The sequence below is a fragment of the Cryptomeria japonica genome, chromosome 11, assembly GCF_030272615.1.
Source record: "Cryptomeria japonica chromosome 11, Sugi_1.0, whole genome shotgun sequence".
Taxonomy (NCBI): Eukaryota; Viridiplantae; Streptophyta; class Pinopsida; order Cupressales; family Cupressaceae; genus Cryptomeria; species Cryptomeria japonica.
In genome coordinates, this window is record NC_081415.1 from 393,335,159 (window position 1) to 393,359,623 (window position 24,465).

Below are 24,465 nucleotides of genomic sequence, written 5' to 3' on the forward strand. Positions count from 1 at the left end.
CCAAGAAGCAGAAGTATGATATGAGAGAGAGTTCAACTAGGGTTTCCAGATATGAAAGGGAAATGAGAGAGATGGAAGAATAGGAAAGAGAATTGCAAGAGATGGATGCACTTATTGCCAGAAGATATCCTAAGGGAGCCGGTAAGTATGAAGGGAAGTTACCTTTGAAATGTTTTTCATGCAATAAGACAGGACATTTTGCTTCTAGGTGTTTGGAAAGACTGTCAAAGTATGGTAAGCCTTACAAGCCTAATCTCAAGTATAGATATCAGAAGAAGTGTTATTATGCTGTTGATGAAGGTGTGACATATGATGAGTCTGAGAAAGGGAATTCAAAAGATGAATGGGTATTCATTTCTATCAAGGAAGATGATCTGGTGCCTATTGATTCTACAAGTTGCATTGTTGAAGAGAAAGCCTAGGCTGCTAGGATTGAAGAGAAAGATGAATGGGTGATTGACAGTGGTTGTTCACATCACATGACAAGCGATAAAGGTAAATTTGTGAATATAGAAAAGTATGATGGTGATATAGTAAGATTTGGAGACAACAAAGCTTGTGTAATCCATGGTAGACGTTCTATTTCTCTTGATGGTAAACATAATACTAATGATGTTTTATAGTTGAGGGTTTGAAGTATAATCTCTTGAGTGTTGGACATATGTTTTTGATTAAGGAAAATCAGGTTTTAAGGGACCCGAAACCTACTTACAAAATGAAAGATGAGCAAGAAAGAAACTAGAGAAGATAAGACCAAGACAAAACAACTGCAAAAGACCAGCACAAAAACCAACAACTAGGACAAAAGGACAGCAAGGAGCCAACAAGAAATTGGCATCCAAAACCTAGCATTACATTTCAAATGAAAACTTTTATAGACTCCTCAACGTTCTGAACCAAAAGTATCATGGCCTTAGCAGCTTCTCTCTGAATCATTTCTCTCCTGTTTCAGCTGGATGTCTTTTGTTTTGGTCTCCATATCAGTGGTGGTCTACCTGGTCCTTCGCCTAGAGATTTGATGGGTGGAGCTAGAGGTCGATACATCTTCAATGATTACCAAGTTCTCATCCTGATTTTTCCTCTCTAAGTGATCCAACAAGGCATTCATATTTTGTGATGAAATTCTTAAGACCTCAAGACTGTGGTTCATGAAGCTTTTCAAAGCCTTCTCAGTTTGAGCAACCCGAGTGATGATGTTATCTTTATCCGCCTCAGCCTTTTCTTTTACAATTCTGATAACATCCTCCAGATGTTTCAAATCCCCTTTTATCAGGTCTTTTTCCAACCAGTCCTACATCTCAATTTCCTCCTCAGCTTCACTGGTTTCCATCTCCTCACTCTTTTTCCCCGAATTTGTTTCCTTAATCAAATTGTGTATCTTATTTTCTAGGTCCCTCGGTTTTCTCTGAATGCTAGTAATGTTGTCAATAACCCACTTCTGGAGATTGAAGGACTCCAGTGTGCAATTTCGGGCAGTATTCAAAATAGTATTCGTCGATTCCCTACCCTGCTCAATGCCCATGGAATTAGGGTTGTCTTCCTCCATAGAGTTTGGGGCGACATTCCTGCTATTCGAGCCCATAGGGTTAGAATAAGGGTTTTCATATTTCCCTTCCTCCTCTTCTCCAACGTTCTCTTCCTTCTCACTCTCCATTTTTGTCTCAATATCCTTCCCCTTTTCCTCCTCCAAATCATAATGCACCTCCATTTCCACATTATCAATATCAGCTCTCTATTTTTTATGGGTAGGGGCATTAGACTGGTCATCATCAGACTCAAAATAATTACAACTCTCAAAAACATGTGCATTAATTACCAGGTAATCATCCTTGCTAGCCCTAGCTTTTTCCTTAAGGTATTCATAAATGAGAAAAATAAGCCCCTGATGGGCTATGGGGTAAGAATTGGGCTTTTTGGCGTGGTTAGCCAAACTCTCATTCAGAGAAGAAGCTAAGTAAAAGGGCAGGGAAATCTTAACCCCATGGCGGAAGCGATTGAGAATTGAAAAATGATAGTTATAGATTTTCATAAATCTATCATCAACAGTAAGGAACTCCATCAAAACCCTTAACACTTTCTACCAAAAAGACTTTACCTGCTGGGGTAGGTAGTAGGAGATGTTGTCTTTCTTTGCAAGGCGATCCTTCTCATCCTCGGACTTCGGGAAGTTTTTAATCGCTTCAGTAGCATACTTCTGGTCTTTATAGAATTTAGTGCCCTCCTTCTGAAGACCCGTGACCTCCGCTATCAGATCCTCATCAATATTCCAGGTTTCCCCAAACAAGGTGACTCTATTGCTATTTCAGCCCCTAGCAAAGCCATGAGACATCGAATTTCTACTACCATGCAACTTTTCCATATAGTCGGTGAAACCATATCTATGAAGCCTCCTCCACACTTTTCGCTCACTCTTCTAGTCTTTGCAACCAGAGGGCTCATTCCTATTCATGTTACCTCCCATTTTGAACAGCAAGTCGAAGTACCCAAAGGTATATCTCACAATCTACAGATTTAACCACAAGTTCCTATGCAAATTTCTAGAATAACAGAATAGAGACCCCTCCGTGGTTTTAAGGATAATGATAATGGCTGCACCACACCGACACTTATTATTATTATAATCGCCATTGCACATATGATCATAAAACCAATGCCTAAAAGCAATCATTAACTGACAGATCATTTGCCCCCAAGCTCTGTCTTTGATATCCGGACCCCAAAAGATAATCATGATTTTAAATTGACCCATTGATGTGATCAAATAATAATTGCTCTCTAACATCCCTTTTACAATGGGTCTCTCCGATATATTTAACCTCCACCTCTAAATTGACCCCTTCATTAGCTAAGAGGTCCGCAATCTTATTGCCTTCCCTTAGAGTGTGAGTTATGAGAATACTAACATAGTCATTTAATAACTTTTTAGCACTTTCAGCTAAATTAGTAATATTCCAAGAAACAAAACTAGTACCTTTAAGGGCCTGGATGATGTTGAGGGAGTCCCCTTCCAGCCAATTTTTTTAAAATTTGAACCCCTGAGCAAGCTAGATGATTTTTAACATAGCCTGAGCTTCAGCGACATGATTATTTTGGACCCCAAAAGGAGAAGCAATAGCAGAAATACAGACACCTTGAGCATTTATGATGACTCCTCCACCACCAGACTTCCCAGGGTTGCCTTTAGCCGGCCCATCAAAATTCACCTTTATCCAGTCATGATCAGGAAATTGTGAAACAATATTATCTCTCCTATTCTTATTGTCAGATCTACAAACTTTGTGGATTAAGTTCTATTAAGTAAGGATGCCTTTTTCAATTTCATTCATATAAGTAAAAAACCATTGTTTATTGTTCCTGTGAGGAATATTTATGTTTTCTTTTATAGTCCTGCAAACTTTTTCAAAGACCACCTGAGAGATGCACTTAGCTTCCCTAAATATTCTGTTATTTTGCTCTTTCCAAATTCCCCAGCAAGTCATGGGGAGGATCAGGGACCAAAGGTTCTTGATAAGAGGAAATTTGGTGGGGAAGGTCCATTGCCAAATAATTTCCTTGAGACTCTTGTGCATGACCCAATCAACTTTCCAATTCACCCAAAACTTACTCCAGATTTCCCAAGTGAAGGAGCAATGGAAAAACAAATGATCAACTGATTCTTCCTCTTTCTGGCATAGCTCACACCTATTAGGGAACATAAAACCTCTTCGGACCAAGTTGCCAATAGTAAGGATCCTATTGTGAGTAGCAAGCCAGAGGAACATATTGACTTTAGGGATAATAATTCTATTCCAAACTTTGCCCCATATAGGGTTACTGGTCTGAGTGAAAGTGTTTTTGTAGGTAGAAGCAACTGTAAAGTCACCTCTAGGATTACTCTTCCAGAGGAAAAAATCATCATAATATTTGTTAATAGAAAAAGACAGCAGCTCCTGCTGGAGCAGGGAAAATCCAACATATATAACATCCAGCCTAACCCATTTGTTCTCCTTCCAGTAGTCACACACCATAGACCCAAACCTCCTTTTACATTCTTCAATAAATTGACTATTGCCTTGATCAAAGAGAGGTTCATTGTTCATCCAAGGATCCTCCCAGAACCTTATTTTGTCACCTTTTCCAAGGACCCATCCAGCTCCAGCTTTGGCCACTTTTATGGATTTGATAATACTATTCTAAATGAAGGACCCAATAGAGATGTCTTCAAAGTTGAGGAGATCCTAGAGAGTCTGATTCTGAATATATTTGTCAAACCAGATCCAGTTCCAATCTTTCTTAATGTCACAAGCTCTCCATATTTGTTTAGCAAGGAGAGCTTTATTAAAAGTTTTTAGAGCTTTAATACCAAGCCCTCCTTTTCTCTTTGGTTTACACACTTTGTCCCAAGCAACCAAAGATAGTCTCTTTTTTTCTTCAACTCTTGACCAGAGAAATATCTTCTGGATTCTTTCTAATGCTTCAGCAAATTTAGCCCGGATACAAAATAGACTGAGAGCATATACAGGGAGATTTTGGAGAGTAGCTTGAAGAAGCTACAACTTTCCAGCCTGAGATATAATGGATCCTTTCTAGCCAAAATTTTTTTTGTTGAGTTTGTTAATTAGCATATTCTAGAAGGATTTTGGGGGAGCCAATCCTAAGGGAAGACCCAGATAAGTGGAGGGGAGCATTTCCACCTTGCAACCAATAATTTCAGCAATTCTCTGTTGTCTTATGATTGGAGTGTTCAAGAAGTATATAGCCGATTTGTCCCAACTGACTTGCTGGCCAGTAGCCATAGAATAAGAATTAAGAGCACCTTTAAAGGCAGAAACCTCCCCAATAGAAGAATATCCCATTAAGATAGTATCATCAACAAACTGTTGATGAGAACAAAAAACATTAGCAGAAGAAGGTTGAAGACCTTTGATAATTTTATTCACTTTCATTTTTCGGATTAGTCTGCTGAAAAGAATAGGAGATATGGGTGATAGTTCTGATACAAATTGTTAAGTATAGATGCCAAGCTAACAAGATGAGAAGGTGGGGGGGGGTGAATCATACAAACTTAATCTTCCATAAAAACAACAGATTCAACCTCGGTAACATATACTTCAGCAATATAACCAAAACTGCTAAACATGTAAACTTATAAGCATATAAACATCATAACACTCATAACACTAGATTTAACGTGGAAACCCAAATAGGGAAAAACCACTGTGGGATTTCGGACCCACTAAGAAATATACTCTTCTAGAGTATGCTCGGTTAAAAGCAAATCCTGTTAAAGATTACAAACACATTGCTAGATGTGACCCGGTTAAGGGATTTCCCTCAGATCTGTTAGGATCTTCACCTTGTTAGAAGTGACCTTGTTAAAGGATTTCAAACACTCAATCAGAATGTCACCTTGCTAGAGGGTTTTACAAATAAGACTGTTAAGTCCACTCGGTTAAGAGATTTTCTGTCACTTTACAAAATAACAGTAATAAAATATATCTGCAACTTCACATCAAAAATGCTAAAGCAGATTCTTATTTGCTTAAATACAATCTAGTCATAGGACTTATCACGTCCCTCTGCTAGGCTCTATACTCTGTTAATCAAATAGGTCTTCAAGCTTCTGTGCTAGGTAATCACTATGTAGCATCCCTGTGCTTACACTTGCCCACATACATTGTTTATCAACAGTTCCTTATTTATAAACAATTTGCTAACCACTTAATCTCCTTGATCACATATCCCATGATCAATCATAGCCATCATATCTTTAAACTTGATGAGGTTCAATGTATCCTTTGATCTGAAAATGTTTTACCTCACCTTGGAACTTGCATACATTTCTTGGAACTTGTGCTAAGGTATTGCGGTTCAATCTGAGTTGTAGATCTTTCTGCTGATTTTCCTTTGCCATAGATCCTTAACAAACTTCATGCACGACATTATAATCATTTAATCTATTCCATCTCATCAGATTCCTTCATTAAATAACACTTTTAATCATTTAATGCATTATGTTACAGCTCGGTTGCAACTCGGTAAATAATAAACTTCACTCGTTAGACCTTCCGCCTTCATTAACCGATAGTGATAACCTTAGGGTTTACCGACTAGGTTCCTTAGGGTTTACCTACTAGGTTCTTTGCTCGGTAACATAGTATAGTATTAACCTTTCAATCAATAGCATATGTAGGATATCAAAACAATCTAAACATCACGATCTCATCATTGTCTAACTCGGTAATAGTTGCCCATTGAATAACTTATTTCTCCCCTTATTCATCACAAACTTTCTGTGTCTTTTACCGACATCTTTATACTCATCAAATCATACTTCTTAAGATATGGCAACATCATACTGAATTAGAAAATCAATTTCTTGACATCAATGATAAAATAATAATATTAAGACAGTAAACATCCTTAATCAGTTATATCCATAATCATCAACAACCTTCTCAATATCCTTATTGAAATGCCAAAAATCTCCCCCTGTCTATTATAATGCCAACAATGGGATCTCCTTGTTTGAGCCCCCTTGACGATTTAAAGAATTTAGTAGGAGATCCATTAATGAGAATTGAAAACATAGGAGTGGAAATCAACTCTGATAATTTTGATTATCTTCTCATCAAAGCCAAAAGCCTCCATGATTCTAAAAAGAACTTGCCAATCCACTCTATCATAAGCTTTCGCCAGATCCAACTTTATCAAAAATCCTTCTTTATTGGCAGCATTGAGGGAGTGAATATTCTCATGCACAAGAATGATAGAGTCCAAAATCTGCCTGCCAGGAACAAAACCTTTTTGCTCCTCAGAGATGATGAAGGGGAGGACAACCAAAATTCTAGAAGTCAAAACTTTAGATATGATCTTATAGAAGGAGTTACATAGACTTATTGGCCTAAATTTTCCCATTGAATCTGCCCCAGCCACCTTAGGAATTAAGGCAATAAAAGTGGAGTTGAATTCCTTAAGGATTATTCTTGAACCAAAAAATTCTTTTACCACATTGACCGTGTCTTTTCCCACAATATGCCAAAATTCCTGGAAGAAAAACATAGGGAAGCCATCAGGTCCCGAAGCCTTATCCCCTTGAAAGGAAAAGACAACTTTTTTAATTTCCCCAGCAGAGGGAATAGCAGAAAGAGCCTTATTCTGATTAGGATTAATAATCTTGGGGATGATGTCAACCAAATCTTGTTGTTGGGTATAATAAATATCCTTGCTACCGGTGAGGAGCTGAGAAAAGAAACTAACAACTTTATCCCTAATATCATCCTCATTAAGAAGAATTTTGTCCTCGGCAATTAATCTGGAAATTCTATTCTTAGCTTTATGTTTCAAAGAGGTTATGTGAAAAAATTTAATGTTTCTGTCCCCAGCCTCCAACCAAATAGCCCTAGATCTTTGCCTCCAATAGATTTCCTCCCTAGAGATGATGTTGTGAAGTTTGACTAAAAAATCATCTTCCTTAGCTTTGGGATACTTTTTATAGCCATCTTTCTATATAGAGTTTTGGATCTGTTCTAATTCCTCCTTCAACTTTTTCTTAGAGTCAAAAATATCACCAAAGACCTTCTTGTTCCATATCTTAATGTTATCTTTGATGTTTCTAAGTTTTTTAGCAACTTTATACATGGCGGTTCCATACACATCAATACTCCACTAGTTGGCAATGGATTTTTCAAGAGAGGGGTGAGAAATCCACATTTTCTCAAACCGGAAAGGGAAACTCTGTTTACTCTTAATGTACTCAGCAACAAAGGCAATGGGATAATGATCCAAACCAATTCTATTGACAACTGACATGGAGCATCTATGAGAAAGAATCCAATCATTAGTAACAAGGGATCTATCAAGTCTTACCTAAATGAGGTCTTCACCATCCTTGCGATTAGACTAGGTGTAAGAAGCTCCAGTAAGATCCATATCAATAAGAGCATTGACATTGATGAAGTCCATCAAATCAGATCAGTTGTCTAGTTGGGCTTGAGTTCCTCCAGATTTATCAGTACCTTGCAGAGGAGTATTGAAATCTCCCATCAACACCCAACTTTTCTTAGGGAAAGATCTTCTTTTCTATTGGATTTTATCCCAAAATTTGCTCCTAGCAGATCTGGAATTAGGGGAATAGATATTTGTGACCACCCATTCCTTTCCTTCATAGATGCTTTTAACTTTCATGGATATAATGTTACCATCTTCATCAATCATTTCTCCTGCAATAGTTTTCTTGTTCCAGAATATAGCCACCCCACCAGATGCCCCGTTCAAATTGCTACCACAGACCCCTCGATTTTTAAAGAAGTTTAAATTCTCCACTTTCTCCTTACTCATTTTGGTTTCCTGAACTAGGATAATATCCGGCTTATGGTCTCGAATGAGATTCTGTAATATATCCTATTTATTGAGACCATTTAGGCCTATGATATTCCATGATATTACCTTCATTTGGAAACCTGGGGGCAGGATTCCTATATAGTTCACTACCTTCCATCAACTATGTTTTGCTTGCTCTCCTGATCCCTGTGCCATTTCATGGTTTTACGTCCCTACGGAGATTTGGAGGCACCAATATTAGCCTTGGACCTGGTCCTAGTTTTCACCCCATTAGGGTATCCTGCCTTCTTGTTTTTCTTTTTTCCATTCCCTGTTATTTCTCCCTCATTCTCCTCTCTAGGCTCATCTTGCATGTTACTCCATAGTTCTCCTCTTTTCTGGGATGATGTGGGCGTATCAACTCCAATATTCTGGAATAACACTTTTAGATTAACCTTAGGCAATCCAAACTTGTTCTTCCTCCCAAGTTTAATTTCATGTCCTTCAAATTCATTTAGGCACTCTTCATCTCTTTTTGTTATTGAAACTTGAGGGGCCTCACGATGAGATTCAGTGACAATCTCAATCTCACCTTCTTCAAGAATCTATTCACTGATAGCATTCTCTTCCTCCTGAGCCTGTAGAGCCTCAAAAGTATTGACTGTTTTGATCTCAAACTCACCGATTTCATTCTTTTTATCTTCCTTCAATGGGGCAGTCTTAAGAGGGTCATTTCTATCCCCTTCAGATAGGTCTAGTATGTTACCAGGAATTCCACTTCTTCCTTCCACTTTACTACCTTCCTTATTGTTATTCTTTTCTTTCCAAACCTATTTATGAGGATTGTTAACCGTCACAGTTTTTTTAGGGTTACTAGGGAAAGCCTTAACCCAGTGACCAACTTTTTTACAAGAAAAGCACACAAAGGGGAGGGACTCGAACTCTATTGTCTGTTCCCATAATCCAAGTTTGGAACTTATGTCAATAGAACTAGGAAGATCCATCTTCTGTGAAATATTGACACAAATGCGCGCATAAACCAACCTTTTTCAAGCTGCAGTCATTGGATCTATCGCAACAAGTTCTCCAAAGGAGTTTGCAATTCCTGAGAAAACATCCTCAACCCAAAATTCCATCAGCAAGACAAGCAACCTTACCCAGACCGGAGTAGATTCAAAGAAAGAGTCATTGAGTTCCATATTAGGGGACCATTTTCTCATAGATAGGGAAGATTTACCAAACATCCAAGGACCATCACTTAATGCTGCTTCCATATCTTCCCCACAAGAGAAGGAAAAAACAAAAAAACCCCTGGACAGGGCAGAAACATCAACCCGACCTTTCATCCTCCATTTTCTCTTAACAAAAGACCTAACATCCTCAATATTGGGTCATGGTCCAACAAACTTCCCCACCAGAGAGAAAGCCATTAAAGAAATGCTATGATCGATAACCAAATCTGGAACCGCAATAGCAAGTTTACCCATTTTTCTATCAGAGATGTCTTTCACAAAGGGAAATGATGATTTTCCAGTTGGTTTATTTGCAAACAGACTACTCTAGGGTTTGAGGGCTTTCACCTCCATGATCTTTTCTGAGTCAACTTTCACAGCCTCGGGACCCGATTTTGGAGAATCTATCATCTTTTTGCGGTCGGGAGGAGGGTCCCATTGCCGTGGGTCCCCATCCGGTCTCCCATCCTCATCATCCATCGCTTGTCCTTGAGCTACAGAGGCAGCAGAACCAGAGGACCCAACCTCGGAGAATTCTAAATTGTTATTTGGACAGATGTTTGATAAGGGATATGATTTACAATTCAAGAATGGGAAATGTAAAATCTTGAATATCTCTGGTATAAAAAATTGCATCAGGAACTAAAACTAAAGGTAACATCTTTCATTTGAATGTTGATGAGAAAAGTTGTTTGATTTCTTAGATTGATGAAAGTTGGTTGTGGCATAAGAGGATGTGTCATGTTAATTTTGACTGCATGGTTAAGATAAGTTCTATCCAAGCTGTTAGAGATCTACCTGAAACAATGAGGCCTACTAATCCAGTGTGTAAAGAATGTCAATTGGGAAAGAAAACAAGAATTTCATTCAAGAGAAAATAATATACACCTAATGGGATCTTAGATCTTGTGCATATTGATTTATGTGGTCCTTCTAGGGTGAGAAGCTGGCAGGGTGACAAATACTTTATGTTGATGATTGATGACTATTCTAGAATGATGTGGGTCACTTTTCTAAGGGAGAAATTTGAAGCATTCAAGAAATTCAAAATATTCAAAGCTAGGGTGGAGACAAAGACATAAATGAAGTTGGAGTGTTTGAGATCTGACAGAGGGGGAGAATTCACTTCCAGTGAGTTTAATTCCTTTTGTGAAGAGCATGGAATTAGGAGACAATTATCTGTTCCATGAAACCCTCAACAAAATGGAGTTGTTGAAAGGAAGAACATAATGATTTTGGATGCTGCTAGGACTATGATGATTGAAGGAAATGTTCTGCATATCTGTTGGAGAGAATCTATTAGCACTGTTGTGTACACATTCAACTGGGTGCATATAAAAGGTGATTCTGATAAGACCTGTTATGAGTTATGGTTTGGTCATGTCCCTACAGTTAGATATTTCAAAATCTTTGGAAGCAAATGTTTAATCAAAAGAGATGAGGATATAGGAAAATTTGATGCAAAATTTGATGAAGGAATCTTTTTGGGATGTTCTACTAAGAGAAAGGCCTACCAGTGTTACAACAAAAGACTAAGAAAAATAATGGAAAGTGAAAATGTGAAGGTTGATGAGAACCATGAGAAACAAAATAGAGCACGAGGATATGAATCTGATGATCAGGATGTTAGTTCAAAGAAAGTGTAGACTCACAGCATAAAACATAGTGATCCAGAAGAGTCAATAAATCTAGATGTTGTTGGTGATGAAGAAGTTCAAGAAAATGAAAATTAGAACAATCAGAAGACCCCCAAGTATGTAAGATTAAATCATTCAGAGAATCAGATTATTGGTGATAAAGATAAATGTGTGATGACTAGGAGAAGAATTTCTATTGAAGAGACATGTCTCATTTCCAAGATTGAGCCTAAAGATGTTGCTAAAGCTTGTAAAGATGAAAATTGGGTAAAAGCTATGGAAGAAGAGTTAAATTAGATTGAGAAGAACAATACATGGGAACTTTCTCCAAGACCAAAAGACAAGAATGCAATTGGTACTAAATGGGTATTCAGGAATAAACTGAATAAAGATGGAGAAGTTGTTAGAAACAAAGCAAGACTGGTATGTAAAGGATATTCACAGATGGAAGGAATTGACTTTGAGGAGACTTTTTCTCTAGTAGCTAGAATTGAAGTTGTTAGATTATTTCTTGCATATGATGCTTATAAGAATTTCAAGACATATCAGATGGATGTAAAGTCAACCTTTTTGAATGGTGAGTTGGAAGAAGAAGTCTACATTGAACAACTAGATGGATTTTCATTGACAGATGAAGGATACATGGAATGCAAATTGAAGAAAGCATTGTATGGACTTAAACAAACCCCTATAGATTGGTATGCCAGATTGGACAGGTATTTGATGAAGTTGGGATTCTATAAATGTACTACTGATAGTAATTTATACTTCAAGATTGATAGTGATAACATTTTGATTGTTGAAGTTTTTATTGATGACATTATTTTTGGAGGAGATGAAGATCTGAGTAAGAAGTTTGTTGATGATATGAAAAAAGATTTTGAGATGTCTATGATAGGTGAGATGAAATTCTTCTTGCAATTGCAAATTACGTAGACTGATAAAAGGCATTTTCATATCTCAATCAAAGTATGTGAAGGAGTTGCTAAAGAAGTTTGGGTTAGGTGATTCCAAACCTATTGGAACTCCTTTGGTAACTGGATGCAAGATGAAAAAAGATAATGAATCTCCAAAGGCTAATCAGAATTTGTATAGATCTATGATTGGTGGACTACTATATTTGACTCAAACTAGACCAGGCATTATGAATGATGTATGTCTTATTGCAAGATTCCAGGTTGATCTTAAGGAAAGTCATGCCACTGTTGTGAAAAGGATATTTAGATATTTGAAGGGAACAATTGATTATGGTTTGTGGTATCCGAAGAATGATGATTTCATTTTAAGTGCTTATATTGATGTTGATTGGGTAGGTGATGTTGATGATTAGAAGAGTACAAGTGGTGGTGCATTATTTCTAGGGAAGAAGATGGTTTCATGGATGAGGAAGAAGCATAGTGTTATATCATTATCTATTGCCGAAGCTGAATACATTGTTGCTACTAGTATTTTTCTTAGGTAGTATGGATGAAGAAAATGTTGAAGGATATTAGAGTTGTTTATAATGAGCCTACTATTATATTGTGACAATTCAAGTGCTATCAATATTTCTAAGAATCTGGTGTTGCATTCTAAAACAAAGCATATATCAATTAAGATTCATTTTCTAAGAGAGAAAGTCAGTGATAAGGAAGTCAAATTGTAGTATGTGTTTACAAAGGAACACATCACACATATTTTCACTAAGCCTTTGCCTACAGATTCATTTGTATATCTGAGAGAGAAGTTATGGGTGATTTACCCTCCTAATATGAACTAGATGCATTGATATGCATCAATCTGGTGGACTTCATAGTCTTATCCTGATATTTGGATTGATGAGTGAGGCTACTACATAGGGAGAGTAGTCAGTGGTGTGTTTTAGTTGTTCAGATTTGTGAATTTATTCAAAGGGGGAGAGATTATCTTCCTATGGGGGAGAGAATAATGCTTTGTATGAGCCTTTTTCATTGATGTCAAAGAGGGAGAGAAGCATATGAAAAACTATCTTATCTATTTAAGGTAGGGAGCTATGTGTGCATGATCTCAGGGGAGATTGTTGGAGTTGATTTATTTATTTGCATTGACTGTTTTTGACATTCATATGTCACCATCAATGCCAAAGGGGGAGATTGTTGGATATTAGTGTTGTTGGAATGTGTTGTTATCATTGATTTCAACATATACATGTTTTCTTGTGCTTTGGTATTATGGAGAGTTGGTTTGGTTGGTATATTGTAGATATGTTGATGTTGATTTAAGGATTCAAAGATTAGGATCTTCAGTTGATTTTGCATGAGTTTCAGTGCTCTGGAAGGTGATTTGATCAAGTTATGAGGTCCGCTATGATGACTCATTTTTTTGTTGGTTGTGTATTGCAGAGTTGTGATTTCTGGTTTGTATTGCTCCGAAATTGATTCATTATGTTGAGCGGATTTCAGAGAGTGTTTGAGATGTTCATGTGTGTCCTCAGTCTGAGTGGTTCATGATTTGAAACTTCACAAGTGTATCTTTTAGCTTGTCAGTAAGCTATGTTGGTGTTCTTGAGCCCCAGAAGGGAGATGATGATGATTCTAGTAATCGGAGTTGTTGCGGTGGAATTCACATTGCTTGTTGATGTTTTTGATCATGTTCTATGTGTGTTGCTGGTCTACATTAATCATTATGTGTGTTATTGAAGATTTTATTGGTCCAGTAGTATTCTTCATGTTATACAACCTTCTGGCTGACTCGATGATTCTTTCATGTTGCAGATAATCTTGGCGATATATTCGGTGGTGTTGCATGTTTGAGGTTTTGATTTAGGTCCATGATATGTCCTTGCCAACATTGTATTGGTCTGCATATTGATTTATATATCGTGTGATGTAATTTTTTAATTAGGTTTAATGAGTTGAGACGACCTTGAAATTAAGGTTGATGATTTGTATAAATAAGAGTAATAATCATGTAAGATGTGTGTTTGCATTCTTAGAGGGTGCTGTATGTGCGGACAAGCATTTGATCTTTCAGATGAGCGATGAAGTGAAGAAGAGATTTGTAGAGCAAACAATGTGCTTAACCAGAACTATGATCAGGCATTTGAAGATGCTATTATTTTAGTTCATGTAATCCAAATTGGTGTCCGGTCTTTGTAAGGCAGTGAGCTTTCCTTTCTTTCTCCAGGGGTTGTAGACCTCTCTTGTATTTGAGCAGTGAGCTCTAGGCAGTGTGCTTGAATGCATGTGCATTCCCCATTGTAATATTTACATATACTATTGTAGAGTATCATCATATTGTGGGTAGGTTCCAACCGTGGTTTTTCCCTTAATTGGGTTTTTCACATCAAAATCTGAGTGTTATGTGTATTGTTGTTATGGTGTTTATCTTTGTTCTTGTTGTTATGGTGTTTATCTTTGTTCTTGTTGTTAATGATCAGATCTGCAATTGTGGTTAATTTGTTTTAGTTTGGTGAAAACTGATTCACCCGCCCCCCCTCTCAATTTTCCTTCATTGTTGTTGCCAACAATAATGACCTAATGATGAATGAGAGTGTTGGGTCTCAAATTTGCTAGATTTTTCTAGACTTTGGCCAATTAACGAGATCAACTCAAGGTTGTAATTCCCCTACACTTCAGACTTTGCTTAGGCCTAGGTGGGTGTACCTTTTGTGTTTTAAAGCAAATTATAGATATTTTACATACAAGTTTCTACTCTTAACTAATTAGGATTCTTGAATTTTACTTCTAAGTTATCTAACAGATTTGTAGGTTCCTACTTGCAAATTAAAGAGATTTCAATTGAATAACTATAGATTTAGATCAGTTCCTTCTCTATTGGGTCAACAAAGTCAAATATAATTCTCTCATAGGTTTCTTATGACAACCTAGATCAACTATTCTACCTTCACTATCTTCCATTTGATCTCCTTATGGCTATGTCATGTTTGTTTAATGACTTTAATTCTCTCCTTGAGAGAAACACTAAACTGATGCACACATATCAAGAATTACAAGTTTTGGATGCAAACTATGATAATAGATATAATTCCTTGAATCTTAATAAATTTTCACAAACCAAGATCAAGAAATCTTCTTTGACAAAAGCATATACTCAATGAGAAAAGACACCATTTCAATAGGAATATAATATTATGGATTTTAGATACAATACATTTTTATATTATGCCTTTCTCCTTTTATCTTCCTCTCTCCTCTTGTTTTTCTTCTTATTCTTTATGTTATGTTCCCTATCTACATTTTTTCACCACTTATATATGTGGTTGAATGGTCACCATACCCCTTTTGGGGTGAAAAGTCACCATTTTACATTAAAACTAACAAAAACCTTTGAAAAATGATAATAGACTAGTTTAGTTGATAACTCCATTTTAAACCATATTTCGGTCTTTTGCTTGGTAAACAACCCAAAACACTACCTTATCATTTGATATTTTTATTGGAAGTAGGAAACTTTGTTTACTGAAATTGGTCTTCGTCATATTCTCATTTCGTCTTCATTTTCATGCCTAGTCGACATTAGTTTCCTATTAGGTTGAAATAACAGGCTTTATGCATGTTTTCATCTTGCTTATGGTCTTCTTTATGGTCAAAAACCCAAAACACCTTGTACAGACCTAATATGTTTACTAAATCTTGTAAACTTGATTTTCTGAAATGGGTCGTAATTAGATTTTCATGTTTAATTCATTTTCATTCTCTGTTAACATCATCTTTCCTACAGATCAAAATCACAGCCTTTCTGCAGTCGATATCCATATTACATCAAGTCGGCAACATTTTTTAATAGGTAAGTAGTAGTTTTAAAGGGAGAAACACCTTAGGGAAGTGTTAGGATATCTTGGGATAGGTTTTAGGGTGATTATGAATGATTAGGCATTAGTTTCTAGGTCTAATTTTCAAGGTATTCATAGGTCTAAAGAGATGAAGGGATATTGTAATGTAAACACACTTTGGAACACACACATGGAATATTTTGAGCTATGAGAATAGGGTTATGGGAAAGACATGGACACCCCAACTTTAGGTATGAGAGAAATGAGAGGTTTAGTATGCTTAGGATATTTAAACTCTTTATGACTTGAAAGGGATAGAGGTATGTATAAAATATAAGGTAGCTTAACAACCTTTCATGGAGGTCTATTGAATTGATTTATTCATATCCTTCTTTTCTCTAGATGCTAAAATAATTCATCATTCATCATATTCCATTTCCATAAAGTGACCACCAATTTCAATATTAGGGTATTTGAAATTATTTGGAAATTTCAAGCCCCAACAGAGAGTTGATGATAAAATGCTCGACGAGATTTGATTGAAATCTCACATGAGCGATACATGTTGATAGATAGATTGATACATAGATTGATAAATCAAAATGCTGATATATTGGTACGATATGATTGCAGTTGAATTTAGGTATTCTCCAATCTCAGGGAATGTTTCCTGAAGACATGAAGTCTGATACCCCACCTTAGACAAGTTGAGCCTTATACTATTGATCGATGGAAATTATCCTCGTTGATAGACATGCCCCAGTATATGATTAATCGAGGTTTGTTGACCACACTAGCTGAGAGATGGCATAGCGAGCATACCACCTTCCATCTACCTACTGATGAGATGATATTGACGCTAGAGGATGTCTACAAGATACTATGCATTCATGTTGTTGGAGACATTGTCATCTATGATATGACTGAGCAAGGTGGTACAAATGCATTGAGGAGGATATTTCATGATGAACACATCTTTGGGTATGACATCTCTTGGCAGGAGATGCTTGATTTATCATATACCCAACTACCTTCTATTCTTGTTGGATTCATTGGAGGATTCATTTGTCCTGACCACAGGTCAAAGGGATTATTGATTAGATGGGGTTGAGTGCTAGAGTAGATGATTACACAAGGGGCATGATATTCTTGGGGTTCTTGCATGCTCGCACACTTGTATCAAGATCTACACAGAGTGGTCTATCTTAGAGCTACCGGTATATCAACAGGGGTCATACTATTGCATATTTGGTGTTGGAAGCACTTGGACATTATATGCCCTTTGGTAGATAGAGATCATCCAGTTCGGAGACCTTATGTGTGTGGATATGCGGGTGTTTTTGTCTAGCGTAAGCTTGGAAAACTAGAGTATTGGTGCCGAGTGTTAGATGACTTGGGTATAGACATTTGCAAACCTTACCAAGATTGTGAGCCATGGCCAGAGGATGGGGTCAAGATGGCTTATGTATTTTCTTCTTGGTACCTAATTGGATCACACCCTTTGTTATTGAACGTTTCATTGTTACTCGAGTATTTAGGCAGTATGGCTGAGTACAAGCATTTCTGCAGGGCACAACACATTATGTGTGAAGACATCAAGATGTGGTTGATTGGGGCCCCACTATTTCTTATGAGCATGCGTATGTAGAGTATTTATCACTTGGGGCTCAGGATTGGGACTATCTACGGTGTACTATAGATGGGGGTTTTACTCTGGAGTACTCACAGTATTTCTTGGCAAATCAATTCTCGAGATTATCATGTCCCGATGAGCTAGTGCCAACCTTCGATGATGAGGAGGAGCGACCACCATGTAGGGATATGAGATGGAGGAGAGATGGAGATGAGGGTAGAGGGGATGGAGGAGGTGCTGGTCGAGGTAGTGGTGGTGACAGATGAGATGGTGGAGATGGAGGGGTGGTGGTTGAGGAGCTAACAACTTAGAAGTAGCATGAGGAACTAGGGAGCTACCCAGTGACTGGGAGACACGGGTAGTCCAAAGGAGAAGGTCTGGGGGAGGCGTAGGATAGGTGCAACAAACACCACAACAACAGACACCACATGATGAACCACAAAAACCTTGACAGATACAGATTAGAATGCCATACCACTAGTAGCAGGCACAAATTAGTAGCCTGCATAGTCTTGTTTAATAGTTACAGGGGTAAGTGAGATAGCTTTAGGGTCAGCTGGCATAGACACAGGCCCAGATGTAGGCTTTGATTACCACATTGACAACAAAGAGATATCTTGCCATACAGAGATATGGGTGCACTGAGGAGCTGGTGTTTGTCTCTCTTAATGATTCTAATAACTAGGCTCTGAGGCCATGGCTTATAGATTGGACATCCATACTAAGTAGTCATATGATCATCATGAAAGCTCATTTCGCTGTCAACCCGGGACAACTAGAGTCATCATTGTAGTCATTTTACTAAGGAGAAAACATTTTTGAAAGTAAAGTGTATGGAAAAAGTAATAATTGAAATGCTTGAATAAAAACTACCTTGAATTCAGAAAGAATAGGAACTTAGTCCATAACAAGTAGACATGAAACTACTTTGTCTACCTTGGTTGCAGGAATAGTCACAGGATGATTTCTAGTGGCTACAAGAACAATAAATCATGAGCACAACAAACTAAATACTAAAGGAAAATAATTGTTGAATACAAAAGGTGGAATTATTACTAAGTGGCCCCCCTTAGCAAGTCTTCACAAAACTCAACTAGGTGCTACAAACTAGAATACTATCTTATTAATCTGAAAAACAGTTGTTACATCATAGTATTTGCTAAAATTTGTTCTCCAATAAAAGGCTAAAAAATTACAATAGACGATGTTCGCCATCCCTGAGAAGGGATATCTAAACTTATATATAATAAAGAAACTCTTAACTAACTCTAACTACTGCCGAGTCCACTCCTAGAACATTAGGAGGATGCCATTTGTTACAACATATGAAAGAGGACAAGGAGTTACACTCCGAATAGGAAACAATCAAGTTGTTTCAACTATAGAGGAAATATAACATAACTATCCCTCCTAGATTTATTCTCCTACAAATATGAATACCGAAGTTTCATAATTACACTCTTTGAGCTGTAGATAACTGACTGTTGAATCCTTCAATAGTCATCTTGCTGATACTTTGTCTTCAACCAACTAACTAGCATGAAATTTTGTGCTATGAATCTTTGACCTTTTCTTGTTCTTCATTAACTCTTGCATCATGTCATTAGCATGTACAAAACAAAGGTATATCTATTCCATATCAGAATAATATTTATCTAACTACATGCAAGAATATTATGGATAAATCACATAGCATGACCACTTCATCATTAGTCATAATTTCAACCAAAAGGAATATATATAAAGGTAAGTTCATGCCATTTTGTCAAGTTCATGAAAACATAATAGGATCATTGTTTAACAGAGTTTTAGAATTTAGATAGTATCTAGACCCTTATCAAAACCTAGTAAAAGTATAGAAAACATAGACAAAATTGAGCCATTATTTGAGCTCATCATTCCCCCCAACCTATCTTCTTGTTGGTCCTCCAGTAGGCACAATGTTCTGTATTTTAGCTTGCAACCTGTAATCACTAGGAATAACTTGGCCTGATCCTTTATTAGCAATGCTCCAGTAGAACCCTTTGTTTTTCTCCATTTTGTCCCATCTGACTTTTTATGCTACTTCATCAAAAACATTCCCATACTGTCTGCAATCCACAATTGGCCATAAGAGCATTGGCGGTTGAAAAATGAGAAGAAGCCAAATATTCTATTTTGATCAACCCAGATGTATGTACAATGGTGCTCTTCTAACAAATACATAATAATTTTGGAGGGAATGCAGTTCTTCTTGCTGCAATTCCTCTATTAAACTATTTCATCTTTGTGTCAAATATCCCATTACTGTTTGTCCTGCAAGAGAACTCATATTCTCAAACTCTTGGAATATCTCCTCTCTCAAGGCTAAGATTTGAGATTTACATTTAGGTTTGTATGAAAACTTTTGCCAATCAAAGTAGAGGTGTCTTGGATTTATACGTTTAGCCCTTAAGGATAGGGGAATCCAAAGTTCCTATTACCTATATGCTCTAAACTATTGTCCCCAATTATTTTCATTCTGAATCCATGTCATGAGAGCTCTGATATGAATATCACCAATATACAACAAAGGATTCCAATCATCATCACTAGGAACTACATAATTATGAAGATAAAACTCACAAAGCAAATTTTTAGTTGTTGCATGAGAGGACTGATACATCTGATAAAACTCTTGAGGAGTTTCAATAGAAATGATCTTCTAAAATAATTCTTAACATTTTGAAAGAGAGATTGAGTTCTTTTAGATACATGACATACAATCGGGGTGGTGTTATGCATCCTATAATATGTGGTATCATGGTTACTACATTATCTACCTTATTCTGTAATGCAACAATTTCCTTATTTTTCTTCTCAATCTCTTCATCTTTCTCACTAATTATTTCTTGCAACTTAAGTTTTTCTTTATTCTATTCTTCTTCTTTTTCTATCATATCCTTATATAAATCCAAAGCTACAAACATCCATGAGAAATGAGTGGGTCCATGTCTTTCAACATGGGGCCTTTTCTTAACTAATTCTTCTTCTTTTTCCTTATCTGACTCTTGCTCGACCATTTGCTCTACTGCAACAGGTAATCCAACAAGGACACTCAAACTTATATTCTCTTGAAGTTGTTCTTCCTCCATTACAGGGCTCTATTGTTCTTGAGATAAATCTCTCATTTCCTCATCTTGCGCCACCTCTTTTTCTCTTTCTTTTGCACTAGGAGTAGAGTGCTCAAACCCTGAAGAGTCAATTTAAATATTTATTCTAGGCTCATTATGTCTAATTTTCCTAGGTTTCCCCATGAGCCCGTGGCTTATTCTTTGTGGTGTCTTCTCAATTGTTTTGGAGGGTTTGGCATGTTTAGGGCTTTTAACAGATGTGCTAGCCTGAGTAGTTGTAGCAGGTGACTTTTCCTCTTCATTTTTCCTTTTTCTAAGGCTCAGGGTTTCCTTTTCTATTTTCTATTTTTGTGTCCTTTCCCTTGTTGCTTCATCTTTCTTAGCTTTACCTTTCTCCTTTTGAACAACAACCCTAGTCTTTTTTGAAGTTTCAATTTGAACATTGACTTTTGGGTCTGCTGAAAATTTACTTATATCACTAGATGAAGGTTCTTCTATAGGAGAGTCTATAGCAAAGGTAACCCTAGATGTTGAAGCTCATGTGATTATTTTAATAGTTTCCTCTGTTTCCCTAGCATTTTATTTTGAATATTGACCCCTACTTCTAGCATCAGTTACTTTAAATTTCTTTATGGCCACAAACTCATCCCAAGTCATTTGGGAGACATCTTTTAAAAACCTTTCCACAAGAAATTTGATCAAACAGTGATGAGAGACAAAGTTTGACCTACCTTTCTGTGTTTCAGCTGTCATAACTGAGAGAAAATTGTACAAGACATTTGGAATATTCATCCTTCAACCATGTCTCATGTGGCTTAGCAGTTTGAAATGAAGAGAATGGAGGCAAGATTGTCTACCCTTATAGGTAAGATATTTGATCACATACATTGCTACTTGTTTCCATTTTTCTGGAAAAGAAAGTCTCATCATCCCCTATTTGTCCACATTAAGAGGAGGGTCATGATAACTCTGCCCTAGCAGACCTAGCATCTTTAGACTCAGGATATTTTTCTCCTTCCATCGATAGCCCTAAGACCTCTACTATTCATTCTTCTATAGCAATTACTTTCAGTCCTTTCACCATTGCTTCACCATTGGAGAAGGTTTGAGAAAAATCTAAAGAAATGTCATTGTCAAAACCGTTAAGCTTCAAGAAATAATCCATCTAGCCAAATTGTCTGAATTCTGGCTCACAAAAGTGATTGTGCAGTAGTATGGTATGATCTATAGGCTCATTCCTGATAAGAGACCCTCCCATAGTATATCTTTAGTTGTATCCTTCTAACTTCTTGAAAATACTATTCTGAAAAATTACAAATGTTTTCTACAACTTCCGACATTCCTCCAAGACAAAACCCTTCAAATTTTTATTTCTCGGCTTATCACATAATAATGACAATTAAATTCATTGAAGAAGGATATTATGACTTAAAAATATTGGCGACGTCAGTACAACTAGGCTCAAGCATGCAAGTTTAAAAGAGAGGTCATGTCACTTAATACAGACTACCACAAATGACATAATGCCATAATTATAACACATGTATCATAGAATGACACAAGCATACCTTCACCCCCAACCTAAATTTTGACAGGTATCCACACATGTCAAAAAAGAATGTGCTATGTGAAGTATTCAGATTAATTAAATTGTAGTTAAATAAATGCATATGAAAGAAATATATACCCAATTTGTTAGGTACATACCTAGAGCGTAAATTATGCACAAGATCCGGTCATGCTGGAAGTAATTGTTGGCGATAAACATTGTTCTGGCAGAGATAAGCTCTTGAGGATTTTTTAGGGGTTTTCATTGATGGAAACTAAGATTGGAAGTGTCATCCAGAATATGTAGAATCATTCTACTAGAAGTTTGAAGTCTATTTTGCTTAAATCTGGAAGGTGGAACACAGTGTTCGACAGAGTATGAGTACATTGAGTATAACTCAAATTTGGGTACACATTTTTTTTTGAAATGGAAGAGGTAGTCGATTTGATGATTACAATTTCTTATTCCACAATCCTAGCCTTCGATATTGATTCTCGTGCAGGATTGATGATCCGGTATTTGGTATTTCAAGAAGAACAAGGTTATTTGTGTAACTTATGGCATAGTGTGTTATGTAGAATCTTTGGGATAATTTTGGTGATTGGTGTCATGTTCGAGGTTGTTGAGCCGACATATGTGAAGCGTATAATCAATTCGTTTTGGTCTACATGTGTATTTGTAATAAAATTGAGCCGACTTATTGTTACATGTTTCATGTTTTGAAAAGGTTTTTGGAGCCAACTTGTTGGTGACCTAATCAAGTGATGCGGATATATAAGAACTATCTATTTGATCATTTTGGTGATTGATGCGAGTGTGTGAAGATTGTATGAGTGTCGGTGCATAGTTTCACATGCATTATCTTTAGATTTATGCTTTGGTGTATGACAAAGTAGTGTGCCAGAATAGTGGAAGAAGACAATTTGTGCTTAACAAAAACTGTAGTTTGGCATTTGTAGATGCTATCCATCAGTTCAAACATTCATTTATCATTTGTAATCATTTGTAGGATAGTGAGTCCTCCAGGGGTTGTATCCCTCTCTTGTAATTGAGCAGTGAGCTCTAGGCAGTGTGCTTGAATGCATGTGCATTCCCCTTGTAATATTATTATACTCTTGATCACAGTATTTTAATATTGTGGGTTTCAATCCCACCATGGTTTTTCCCTTTCTAGGTTTCCACGTAAAAATTTCGGTGTTAGGGTTTTGAGCTTGTGTGTTTTGAGTCTCCACACTTTACTTTTATTCATTTGCATCTGGTGGTTTAAGGATCAGTTTAAGAAAGTTATAAATTGCAGAACACTGATTCACCCCCCTCTTAGTGTTCATAAATTCCAACATTTGGTATTAGAGCCTAGTTCCTTTAAGGAAGCCTAACAACTTGAGGAAGATCAAGATAGTGAAGCAATGGGCTTCTATTTATAGAAATAACTCACTGTGGCACTTTAAGATCTAGATACAACAAGAAAAGAAGCAAATAGCCTGAGAAGAAATCTGAGCGATGCTGAAGACTTCATTGAATCATTGAAGTAAAAAGTAAACACATCTAGAGAAATGAGAAAGGATCTTAAGGACAAACTCAAGGAGAAAGAAGACCAAAACATTGATAACCAAGCCTTAAAAAATAAGAGATGAATGTAAAAAACTTGCTAGAGATAATGCAATCTTGAAGAATGGAATGCAATCCATTGTGATGAAGTTGACAAAGGAGATTGAAGACAAGAAAAAGAATGAGGAAAATTTGACTCAGTCATTATAGGATATATCTGATGAATGTTGCAAACTCAATCATGAAAATGACCTACAGAAGCTTGAGTTGATACATTTGAGAAAGAGCTTGAAAGGAAGATCATAATTGTGAGAGATAAACTTACCATTGCTAATGAGTACAAAGAAAAATTAAATGCTAGCTCAGCTAAGCTAGATGAGATGCTGCAAAGTTAGAAGAATAAAGGTGATATGGGAGGACTTGGATATAAGAAAGGTGAAAGCTCCAGATCTGATCAAAGCAATGCTAAACCTCACCATCAAAATAATAAGAGATCTCCAGTAAGACAACCTAATGCTTATAAATTTGATGGTAAATGATTTGTTTGTAATAGATTTGGTCATAAGGCAAGTCAATGTAGAAATAGGGCTGTAGACACCTAAAAATGGTCAACGCTTGCGGAATCATACTTTAACATTTGCGCATTGCCTTATTTTAGGGTTTTTGCGTCGCATTAGCATTTCTCCTATGGCACGCACTTGGTCTTTATCATTTGCGAGC